Genomic DNA, 10,416 nt, shown 5'->3' on the forward strand with positions numbered 1-10,416 from the left:
GTCTGGATCTCGTTTAATTCGAGATGGCTACTCATTTAAATCCGAGAATAATGGTTGTTCTATTTATTTGAGAGATATGTTTTATGGTCATGCCCCGCTGGTCAATGGTTTATTTTTGATGAATCTCGAACGTGATGTTACACATGTTCATAGTGTGAATACCAAAAGATGTAAAGTTGATAACGATAGTCCCACATACTTGTGGCACTGCCGCCTTGGTCACATTGGTGTCAAGCGCATGAAGAAGCTCCATGCAGATGGACTTTTGGAGTCTCTTGATTACGAATCATTTGACACGTGCGAACCATGCCTCATGGGTAAGATGACCAAGACTCCGTTCTCCGGAACAATGGAGCGAGCAACCAACTTATTGGAAATCATACATACCGATGTGTGTGGTCCAATGAGTGTTGAGGCTCGCGGAGGATATCGTTATGTTCTCACTCTCACTGATGATTTAAGTAGATACGGGTATGTCTACCTAATGAAACACAAGTCTGAAACCTTTGAAAAGTTCAAGGAATTTCAGAGTGAAGTTGAGAATCAACGTGACAGGAAAATAAAATTCTTACGATCAGATCGTGGTGGAGAATATTTAAGTCACGAATTTGGTACACACTTAAGGAAATGTGGAATAGTTTCACAACTCACGCCGCCTGGAACACCTCAGAGAAATGGTGTGTCCGAACGTCGTAATCGCACTCTATTGGATATGGTGCGATCTATGATGTCTCTTACCGACTTACCGCTCTCATTTTGGGGTTATGCTTTAGAGACTGCCGCATTCACTTTAAATAGGGCTCCGTCGAAATCCGTTGAGACGACACCGTATGAATTATGGTTTGGGAAGAAACCTAAGCTGTCGTTTCTAAAAGTTTGGGGATGCGATGCTTATGTCAAGAAACTTCAACCTGAAAAGCTCGAACCCAAATCGGAAAAATGCGTCTTCATAGGATACCCTAAGGAAACTATTGGGTATACCTTCTACCTCAGATCCGAAGGCAAGATCTTCGTTGCCAAGAACGGGTCCTTTCTAGAGAAGGAGTTTCTCTCGAAAGAATTGAGTGGGAGGAAAGTGGAACTTGATGAGGTGATAGTCACCCCTTCCGAACCGGAAAGTAGCGCAGCGCGGGAAAATGTTCCTGTGGTGCCTACACCGACTGGGGAGGAAGTTAATGATGATGATCATGAAACTTCAGATCAAGTTACTGAACTTCGTAGGTCCACAAGGACACGTTCCGCACCAGAGTGGTACGGCAACCCTGTCCTGGAAATCATGTTGTTAGACAACGGTGAACCTTCGAACTATGAAGAAGCGATGGCGGGCCCGGATTCCGACAAATGGCTAGAAGCCATGAAATCCGAGATAGAATCCATGTATGAAAACAAAGTATGGACTTTGACTGACTTGCCCGTTGAGCGGCGAGCCATAGAAAACAAATGGATCTTTAAGAAGAAGACGGACGCAGATGGTAATGTGACCATCTACAAAAGCTCGACTTGTCGCTAAGGGTTATCGACAAGTTCAAGGGGTTGACTACGATGAGACTTTCTCACCCGTAGCGAAGCTGAAGTCCGTCCGAATCATGTTAGCAATTGCCGCATACTATGATTATGAGATATGGCAGATGGACGTCAAAACGGCATTCCTTAATGGCTTCCTTAAGGAAGAGTTGTATATGATGCAGCCGGAAGGTTTTGTCGATCCTAAGAATGCAAACAAAGTGTGCAAGCTCCAGCGCTCAATCTATGGGCTGGTGCAAGCATCTCGGAGTTGGAACATTCGCTTTGATGAGATGATCAAAGCGTTTGGGTTTACACAGACTTATGGAGAAGCCAGTGTTTACAAGAAAGTGAGTGGGAGCTCTGTAGCATTTCTCATATTATATGTGGATGACATATTATTGATGGGAAATGATATAGAATTCTTGGAAAGTATAAAGGCCTATTTGAATAAGTGTTTTTCAATGAAGGACCTTGGAGAAGCTGCTTATATATTAGGCATCAAGATCTATAGAGATAGATCAAGACGCCTCATTGGTCTTTCACAGAGTACATACCTTGACAAGATATTGAAGAAGTTCAGTATGGATCAGTCCAAGAAGGGGTTCTTGCCTGTATTGCAAGGTGTGCAATTGAGCACGGCTCAATGCCCGACCACGGCAGAAGATATAGAAGAGATGAGTGTCATCCCCTATGCCTCGGCCATAGGGTCTATTATGTATGCCATGCTGTGTACCAGACCTGATGTAAACCTTGCCGTAAGTTTGGTAGGAAGGTACCAAAGTAATCCCGGCAAGGAACACTGGACAGCGGTCAAGAATATCCTAAAGTACCTGAAGAGGACTAAGGATATGTTTCTCGTTTATGGAGGTGACGAAGAGCTCGTCGTAAAGGGTTACGTCGACGCTAGCTTCGACACAGATCTGGATGACTCGAAGTCACAGACCGGATACGTGTATATTTGGAATAGAGGAGCAGTAAGCTGGTGCAGTTGCAAGCAAAGCATCGTGGCGGGATCTACATGTGAAGCGGAGTACATGGCAGCCTCAGAGGCAGCACAGGAAGCAGTCTCGATGAAGGAGTTCATTACCGACCTAGGGGTGATTCCCAATGCGTCGGGCCCAATGACTCTCTTCTGTGACAACACTGGAGCTATTGCCCTTGCGAAGGAGCCCAGGTTTCACAGGAAGACCAGGCATATCAAGCGTCGCTTCAACTCCATTCGTGAAAGTGTTCAAAATGGAGACATAGATATTTGTAAAGTACACACGGACCTGAATGTAGCAGATCCGTTGACTAAACCTCTCCCTAGGGCAAAACATGATCAACACCAGGACGCAATGGGTGTTCGATTCATCACAATGTAACTAGATTATTGACTCTAGTGCAAGTGGGAGACTGTTGGAAATATGCCCTAGAGGCAATAATAAATGGTTATTATTATATTTCTTTGTTCATGGTAATTGTCTATTATTCATGCTATAATTGTATTGTCCGGAAATCATAATACATGTGTGAATACATAGACCACAACGTGTCCCTAGTAAGCCTCTAGTTGACTAGCTCGTTGATCAACAGATAGTCATGGTTTCCTGACTATGGACATTGGATGTCATTGATAATGGGATCACATCATTAGGAGAATGATGTGATGGACAAGACCCAATCCTAAGCATAGCATAAAAGATCGTGTAGTTTCGTTTGCTAGAGCTTTTCCAATGTCAAGTATCTTTTCCTTAGACCATGAGATCGTGCAACTCCCGGATACTGTAGGAGTGCTTTGGGTGTGCCAAACGTCACAACGTAACTGGGTGACTATAAAGGTGCACTACGGGTATCTCCGAAAGTGTCTGTTGGGTTGGCACGGATCGAGACTGGGATTTGTCACTCCGTATGACGGAGAGGTATCTCTGGGCCCACTCGGTAATGCATCATCATAATGAGCTCAATGTGACTAAGGCGTTAGTCACGGGATCATGCATTGCGGTACGAGTAAAGAGACTTTCCGGTAACGATATTGAACAAGGTATTGGGATACCGACGATCGAATCTCGGGCAAGTAACATACCGATTGACAAAGGGAATTGTATACGGGATTGACTGAATCCTCGACATCGTGGTTCATCCGATGAGATCGTCGTGGAGCATGTGGGAGCCAACATGGGTATCCAGATCCCGCTATTGGTTATTGACCGGAGAGGCGTCTCGGTCATGTCTGCATGTCTCCCGAACCCGTAGGGTCTACACACTTAAGGTCCGGTGACGCTAGGGTTGTAGAGATATATGTATGCGGAAACCCGAAAGTTGTTCGGAGTCCCGGATGAGATCCCGGACGTCACGAGAGGTTCCGGAATGGTCCGGAGGTGAAGAATTATATATAGGAAGTCCAGTTTCGGCCACCGGGAAAGTTTCGGGGGTTATCGGTATTGTACCGGGACCACCGGAAGGGTCCCGGGGGTCCACCGGGTGGGGCCACCTGTCCCGGAGGGCCCCGTGGGCTGAAGGTGGAAGGGAACCAGCCCCTAGTGGGCTGGGGCGCCCCCCTTGGGCCTCCCCCATGCGCCTAGGGTTGGGAACCCTAGGGGGGGGGGAGTTCCCCCTTGCCTTGGGGGGCAAGGCACCCCTTCCCCCCCCCCACTTGGCCGCCGCCCCCCCTTGGATCTGATCTCCAGGGCCGGCGCCCCCCCAGGGGGCCTATATAAAGGGGGGGAGGGAGGGCAGCACACTACAGCCTTGGGCGCCTCCCTCCTCCCCTGCAACACCTCTCTCTCTCTCGTAGAAGCTTAGCGAAGCCTTGCCGAGACTCGCTACATCCACCACCACGCCGTCGTGCTGTTGGATCTCCATCAACCTCTCCTTCCCCCTTGCTGGATCAAGAAGGAGGAGACGTCGCTGCACCGTACGTGTGTTGAACTCGGAGGTGCCGTCCGTTCGGCACTCGGTCATCGGTGATTTGGATCACGGCGAGTACGACTCCGTCATCCACGTTCATTGGAACGCTTCCGCTCGCGATCTACAAGGGTATGTAGATGCACTCCTTTCCCCTCGTTGCTAGTATACTCCATAGATGCATCTTGGTGAGCGTAAGAAAATTTTAAAATTATGCTACGATTCCCAACAAGACTCTCTATCATGAAGATCACGGTGCTACTTTGAAGCACAAGTGTGGTAAAAGGATAGTAACATTGTCCCTTCTGTCTTTTTCTCTCATTTTTTCTTATTTGGGCCTTTTTTTCTTTTTTTCATGGCCTCTTTTTTTAGTCCGGAGTCTCATCCCGACTTGTGGGGGAATCATAGTCTCCATCATCCTTTCCTCACTTGGGACAATGCTCTAATAATGATGATCATCACACTTTTATTTACTTACAACTCATGAATTACAACTCAATACTTAGAACAAGATATGAATCTATGTGAATGCCTCCGGCGGTGTACCAGGATATGCAATGAATCAAGAGCGGCATGTATGAAAGAATTATGAACGGTTGCTTTGCCACAAATACGATGTCAACTACATGATCATGCAAAGCAATATGACAATGATGGAGCGTGTCATGATAAACGAAACGGTGGAAAGTTGCATGGCAATATATCTCGGAATGGCTATGGAAATGCCATAATAGGTAGGTATGGTGGCTGTTTTGAGGAAGGTATAAGGAGGTTTATGTGTGATAGAGCGTATCATGTCACGGGGTTTGGATGCACCGGCGAAGTTTGCACCAACTCTCAAGGTGAGAAAGGGCAATGCACGGTACCGAAGAGGCTAAAAAATTGCGGAAAGATAAGTGTGCGTATATTCCATGGACTCACATTAGTCATAAAGAACTCATATACTTATTGCAAAAATTTATTAGCCCTCGAAGCAAAGTACTACTACGCATGCTCCTAGGGGAAGGGTTGGTAGGAGTTAACCATCGCGCGATCCCGACCGCCACACAAAGGATGACAATCAACAAATACCTCATGCTCCGACTTCGTTACATAACGGTTCACCATACATGCATGCTACGGGAATCACAAACTCCAACACAAGTATTTCTCAATTTCACAATTACTCAACTAGCACAACTATGATATTACCACCTTTATATCTCAAAACAATTATCAAGCATCAAATTTCTCATGATATTATAATTAAAGCAAATTGCCATGCTGTTTTAAGACTCTCAAAATAATATAAGTGACACATGAGAGATCAATAGTTTCTATAAAACAAATCCACCACCGTGCTCTAAAAGATATAAGTGAAGCACTAGAACAAAAACTATATAGCTCAAAAGATATAAGTGAAGCACATAGAGTATTCTAATAAATTCCGATTTGTGTGTGTCTCTCTCAAAAGGTGTGTACAGCAAGGATGATTGTGGTAAACTAAATAGCAAAGACTCAAATCATACAATACGCTTCAAGCAAAACACATATCATGTGGTGAATAAAAATATAGCTCCAAGTAAAGTTACCGATGGAAGTAGACGAAAGAGGGGATGCCTTCCGGGGCATCCCCAAGCTTTGGCTTTTTGGTGTCCTTAGATTATCTTGGGGTGCCATGGGCATACCCAAGCTTAGTCTCTTTCCACTCCTTGTTCCATAATCCATCAAATCTTTTACCCAAAACTTGAAAACTTCACAACACAAAACTTAGTAGAAAATCTCGTGAGCTCCGTTAGCGAAAGAAAACAAAACACCACTTCAAGGTACTGTAATGAAATCATTCTTTATTTATATTGGTGTTAAATCTACTATATTACAACTTCTCTATGGTTTATAAACTATTTTACTAGCCATAGATTCATCAAAATAAGCAAACAACACATGAAAAACAGAATCTGTCAAAAACAGAACAGTCTGTAGTAATCTGTAACTAACGCAAACTTCTGGAACTCAAAAATATCTACCAAAATAGGAAGACCTAGACAATTTTTTAATTGATCTGCTTCAATTGGAATCAGTATTTTATCACGTTCTGGTGATTTTTAACAATTGTTTTCGTAAATAGAAAGTTTCTGGAATTTTCAGCAAGATCAAATAACTATCATCCAAGAAGATCCTATAGGTTTAACATGGCACAAACACTAATTAAAACATAAAAACAAATCTAACCAGAGGCTAGATCAAATATTTATTCCTAAACAGAAGCAAAAAGCAAAAAAAACTAAAATAAAATTGGGTTGCCTCCCAACAAGCGCTATCATTTAACGCCCCTAGCTAGGCATAAAAGCAAGGATAGATCTAGGTATTGCCATCTTTGGTAGGCAATCCATAAGTGGCTCTCATAATAGATTCATAAGGTAATTTTATTTTATTTCTAGGGAAGTGTTCCATGCCTTTCCTTAATGGAAATTGGAATATAATATTCCCTTCCTTCATATCAATAATTGCACCAATCGTTCTAAGGAAAGGTCTACCAAGAATAATAGGACATGAAAGATTCCAATCTATGTCAAGAACAATGAAATCTACGGGCACATAGTTCCTATTTGCAACAATAAGAACATCATTAATTCTTCCCATAGGTTTCTTAATAGTGGAATCCGCAAGGTGCAAGTTTAAAGAGCAATCGTCAAATTCGCGGAAACCTAACAAATCACACAAAGTTTTTGGAATCGTGGAAACACTAGCACCCAAATCACACAAAGCATAGCATTCATGATCTTTAATTTTAATTTTAATAGTAGGTTCCCACTCATCATAAAGTTTTCTAGGGATAGAAACTTCCAACTCAAGTTTTTCTTCATAAGATTGCATCAAAGCATCAACGATATGTTTAGTAAAAGTTTTATTTTGGCTATAAGCATGCGGAGAATTTAGCACGGATTGCAACAAGGAAAACAATCTATCAAAGAGCAATTATCATAATTAAATTCCTTGAAATCCAAAATAGTGGGTTCAATAATATCCAAAGTTTTGATCTCTTCAATCCCACTTTTACCAATTTTTGCATCAAGATCTAAAAACTTCGAATTTTTGGGACGCCGTCTAGGTAAAGGTGACCCATCTCTAGTCCCATCATTATCAAGATTCATATTTGTAACATCCCAAATTTTCAATTTGGAATGTTATACATTAGATCATCATTGCATATCATACTTTAATTGCATTTTGGTTTTATCCTAGAAATTCTACGCAACTCAAGGACCCGCGGAGAGAGTTGGGGATTTCGTTATTTTCATATTTGAGTTTTCTCAAATTTTGAAAAGAGGATCGTTTGATTTTTATTCCGAGTTTTATCGCTATTTTATTTGAATTAGGAAAAATATGCGTTTTTCAAAATTGCATTTTAGGCCCAAATAAATGTTCACCTTGTCCGGACTATTTTTAGAGGATGGGGAAAATTTATTTCAGGATTTTTGGAGTCCGTTTAGTATTTCTTTTCTTTCTTTTTCTGCACGTCAGAATTATTAAAAAAAGAAAAAAGAGAAACCGACTCTGGGCCGTACCCGAGCGGGACTCCGCCCGGGGGGGCTTTATAAGCCGTTGCCCGAGCCGCCCCAAGGCCCAGCCACCGCCGCCATCCCACCCGCGCCCGCAGCCCCAAACCCTAACCCTAGCCCGCCCCGTGCCGCCGCCGCCGCAGCCGCCGCCCCCTGCCGCCGCCATCGCAGTCGCCGCCGCCGCAGCCGCCGCGCCTCGCCGCTGACACCGCCGCCGACCCACCGCCGCGCCGTCGCCTCGTCGTCGCCGGAGGTCGCCGCTGCCGCCGCCTCGGTTTATGCAAGAAAACCGAACGTTTTTTCTCTAAACCCTAGATCCGTTTTTTAGATCCGGTTCGGTTTATTTTTCTTCGGTTTAGTTATTTAGCGAACGCCGTTCATACGTTCGTTTTAACGAACGGTTTTCACCATTTAACCGCAGACAGCGAACGTTCGTTCGTTAGCCTGTTCGTCAGTTTTTCTTTTTCTTGGATTTTCTGCGATTATTCTCGGTCACGATTTCTGATCTGATTTTCGTTTTAGTTTAACTTTTCGCTCGTTTATCAGAATCAGGCGATTTAAGCGCCTAGAGTTTCGTATCGAAACCCTCTTTCTGTTTAATCAAATTAAACAAGATTTTGCTACTGTAAAATTTGACTTTAGCCCAGATTAGTAAACGAAGCTTGTTTCTTTCGCCGTTTGAGTTTTGTTGCTTCGTTTGATTTGATTCTTTTTGCAAACCGGAGTTCTTAAGTTGAACTTTCTGTTTAGATCTCTTATTTGAGTTTTACCCGTGCCCTTGCTTGATTGCTTATTGTATGCTTGTTTGTTTGCGATAGAGTACCCGGAGTGTGAAGCGTGCTACTACGAGTCTCTAGGTTTCGCGGATCATCAGCAAGGCAAGTAACACTTTGATCATACCTCTTTACTACCCAGTTTTATTGCATTAGATCAATCCTCAAACAATTGCATGGTTAGGATCTGATTTAAATTGTGGGTTTGGGAAGTAGATGAGGTAGTACCTATTCACCTGTTTATTATCAAACCTTGGGAGTTACTTCTACGTTGCTTATACTGCTATGCTATGCTCGTAGAAATGGATTGGGTTTGAGTGTCTTCATGACAGATGTGAGTATTGTTAATTAATGGTTAACTTAAGGTGGCAACTTTAATACACATCTGGGTGGATTGAGGTACCTGGGGAATTCCAGTGATTGCCTGTATTTTTGGAAATCCCGGGGTACCGTGTGATTCTCCTATGGACTGCCACCCAGGCTCAAAGGGATCATAAGATTATTCATGCTAGAAACTTCCGTGTGCAGCCACATGCCATTATGGGCTCTAGCATAGTTGAGTAAGTTGTGGGGAACTTTTCCATGATGGGCTAGCAGATGTAGGGGATTGTAGGTGTACAGGCCTATCTATTGGTTAAAGGGACCTCTTCGGAAAGACCGTGTCTCGGTCATCCGTTTCTCAAACATCATGTAGTGCGAGAAATCAAACGGAGGAGATCGAGTCTTGTGGGGGAAAGTGCACAAACCTCTGCAGAGTGTACAAACTAATCATGGTTAGCCGTGTCCCCGGTTATGGATATCTTGAGTATCTAGTTTCTTGGATTATCATGTGGATCTCATCACTCTTAATTATAAAATTTGATTGGGTTATTAATTACGTTTTAATTGGGATTGAGATGGGGTTTACCATTCTCAATGTTTAACAACCACCATGATAGTTAAATAAAGTTTATTCCTTTGTTGTAGGGAAAAATTGGCTTTTCGCAAAACATATTAACCATACAGCCTCCACCAGCCATATATGCATATAGTGATAGCTTTATTCTGTTCATTACTCTCTTGTGTTACATTGCCAGCATATTCCATGTGCTGACCTGTTTTCGGGCTGCAACGTATCATGTTGCAGACTTTTCAGACGACAAGTAAGGAGCCTTAGGTCGTGGTCTTTCACTCAGTGATGCCGTTGGAGTTGATGGACTCACTTTATCTTCCAAGCCTTCCGCTGTTATCGTATTAGATGGCCTTAAGCCGTATTTATTGTAATAAGTTCTCTTTTGAGACATTCGATGTAATAAGTGTGTGATTGCTACTCTGTTATAAATCCTTCAAGTACTGTGCGTGTCAGCATTACCGATCCAAGGATGACACTGATGCACAGAGATCAGACTGTTTGAGGTCTGGTCGCTACAAGATGGTATCTGAGCACACGCTGACTGTAGGACACGACTACTAAGCTAAAGCTCTAGATCACTACTCTCTTCTTATTTCTAACTCCTCTCCATTTTCTACTCTTTAGGATGGCGGATGCAACGATCAAGTTTACGCAACCGGATGAAGACATCCCTTTTGGACGCCACTTGAAGGAAGTTACTAGGTACCTGAACATCAGAATACCAAGCTTCACCAAGACTTACAACGCCACTTTACCAGAAGAGGAGCACTAGATGATTCAAGTTCAAGTTCCAGGAAGGACATTCATGCCAGTCACT

The sequence above is a fragment of the Aegilops tauschii genome, chromosome 1 (genome assembly GCF_002575655.3).
Source record: "Aegilops tauschii subsp. strangulata cultivar AL8/78 chromosome 1, Aet v6.0, whole genome shotgun sequence".
NCBI lineage: Eukaryota > Viridiplantae > Streptophyta > Magnoliopsida > Poales > Poaceae > Aegilops > Aegilops tauschii.